Source organism: Nipponia nippon, unplaced genomic scaffold (assembly GCF_047370975.1).
Source record: "Nipponia nippon isolate SJK-2023a ecotype South Korea unplaced genomic scaffold, ASM4737097v1 scaffold_23, whole genome shotgun sequence".
NCBI lineage: Eukaryota > Metazoa > Chordata > Aves > Pelecaniformes > Threskiornithidae > Nipponia > Nipponia nippon.
The window spans coordinates 2,418,569-2,421,299 of NW_028262340.1; positions in this window are offsets into that span (position 1 = coordinate 2,418,569).

Sequence of the window (2,731 nt, forward strand, 5' to 3'; positions counted from 1 at the left end):
TACTTTGCTGTCTGATTTCTGAATGATGCTTTCCTTGCTGTATGAAGTGTGTCACAAGGAAGCAATAGTTTGCTTTCTAAAAAAATTAGTTAGCAAAAATCGTACTTTGGCCTTAGGCCAACGTTATCTCATGTGTGTGCTGCTTGCAAAGGAAAAGATGGTATTTCTAACAGCCAACCTGGCAATTTAATCTAAAATTCTAGCTTATTCCATCCTCTTGTACATTATCACCACAGATAAAGATCCTGCTTTCTGTGGCACATTCACAACCAACTCTGCACAGGTCAGTCGCTGTAGATGTTAGTGAATAGTGCTGCTGATGACAGATGAGAACTATCTGGAATTCAGCATCTGCTCACCTTTTTGGATCATTGCCTGCCTTTTAAAACAACTCAGTATGAAAGTGCAATTTGCTCAGTAATAACTATTCCAGCAACATCCACAGTGTGGACCACAGCCTTGGGTCTTTGTTCTGCTCTAAAACAAAACAACAAGCTTCAATGGAAGATTTGCCAAAGCCTAAATAAGAAAGGTCAGTGCTGCCCCGTGCTCTTTTCACTGGATGTGTATTTATGTATATGGGGATGAAGATAAAGATGTTGGTCATATACTTTTGAGATGGTTTTCTCATCACTGAAGAGGGGTGATGATTCCTTTTCTCTCTGCTTCATCTCCCTTGTTCTGGTGACCAGGATACTCAAAACCAGACATGAAGTCTGGAAGGGTGTACCACAACGCCATCTTAATGTCTCCAGTGCTTTTAAACATGCTTAAAATTACTTATGAAAGTAGAAACCCCTCAAATTCTTCAAGCAGAAAAGAATTTTTCTGACCCTAAATCTGGCAATTGTTTAACTGTGACCAAAGAGCAAGACACAAACACAAAATTCAACCGCAAAGCTTTGCAGAAGCATGAGAAAAGCCCAGCTTCTTGCATCAAGGTCCATCTCAGTATCTTGCTTTATTAGGTGGAGAGATGAAATGTTATCTTTGAAATATGAATAATAAATAGGCTACAGTACCTTCCAGACATCACCTGTCAGCCCTCTTGGTCGTAGTCGTGAAGACCAGGCTGGATGCTGAAACTGGCTGCTTCTCATTTCTCACCAGCTACCTGCCCACCTTGGTTGCAGTGCTCAAAGCCAGGTCTGGAGGAGGCCATGGGGTGGGCTACCTGGGTGGAGCCTCTCTCCTTGTTAATTTAGGGAGGTATTTGAAAGCACAGTCCTTCCCTTAGGATTCCTTATCACAGTCTGTAGGTGCGGAGATGGTGTGTGACAGTCCTCACAACTGGGACATCTTCACCAGGCTGCCTTCCACTAGCCAGGATTGACCAACAGCCTACTAACTGGGTCTGCCAACAATATTATTAGGAGAAATGCTGGCAAATCACTTGGCTTCTAAACCAGAAAAGGGTTCTTTATTGTGATCCAACTAAATTGAGTTAAAAATCCTTTTCCCTCTCTTTAAACGGTTCAAATTCTCCCTCTAATTAAATTCCCATTAATAATGCTCTTGGCTATTTAGTTACTGCAGCAGGCTTCAACATTCCCTAAGCCTCTTGGTTTAATTGACTTTGATAATACAACTAAAGCAGCTAAAGTACCTTCAACGCATCTCTTGCAGAGCTGGGGTTTGTTTCAACGTGCATGAGGAGTTGAGCCTTTGGGTACACACTTGATCTCCTAAATGAACCTGATGTTTCGTGTCTCTTAGCAAGCCAGGCGATCCTTCTGCTTCATGCAGTATTTTCTCTCCAAGGCTCAGAATAATTCCCCGTGAAAGCCTGGCTCAAAAAACCTTGAAATCTGATAAAATGTATAGATTTATTGTGAGTTTCCAGCCAGGTCAGGGGCTGAGTTCTAGACGGGAAGTGGTTTTGGTTTTCTGAAATGTTAGATGATTTGGCCAACACAAACTGAACACAAGCTGTCCCAAGCCTGTTAATGAGCCAGACGATGGCGCTATCAATGCTGGTTTTGAGACTGATACAAGACTCTTTTTAATATGCTACTGTTATACATTTTTTCTTCTCTAAACTGATTTACTGATGCGAGTCTCTCCAATACAGGCTGAGAACCAATTCACACAAATATGCTTAATGCTGCTCCACATATTGCTTTTTTTTTTTCCAGTGCAGAGGAGAAATGAGCAGCAATTCTTTGATGCAGAGAGTAGATTGAGCTGATGATCTCAGCACTGGCAGAACAGATATGTAAGAGGGACTTGACCACCTTTAGAAGCAGCATCATCTCATGGAGGTGGAGATGCTCCAAGACTCCAGAGATATCCATTAGATTACCTGACTGACTGTGGCTTTTTCCCCCCATCTGACCTGGAGCAAAAGCTCCAGTGGAAAAAGAGCTTTTTGCTTTGAGTGTCTGTGTGTTGCTTTGAGCACTTCTGTTTTGCTTGATTTCTTATTCTTCTCTAGGCATTCTGGTGCCACTGCCTTCAGTTGGAGGAGATATGTCTCGCCCTCTGCATGAAACAACCAAACACACTTCACTGGTCTCCCTATGCCACAAAAAGGGAAACTGAGGTATGGAGGAAAAGGAAATAACTCATGGAATATCATGGGCCCAGGCAGAGGAGGGAGGGAAATTGCAGAATGGGTGAGAGTGATCCTGGTCTGCTCTCAAAACCAGTCTCAGTGCCTGAGACTGCAAGAAAAACCTCTAAAGGTCTAAGCACATCCCCAGAGACTGCCTGCAGGTAGTCCTCAGGGCTG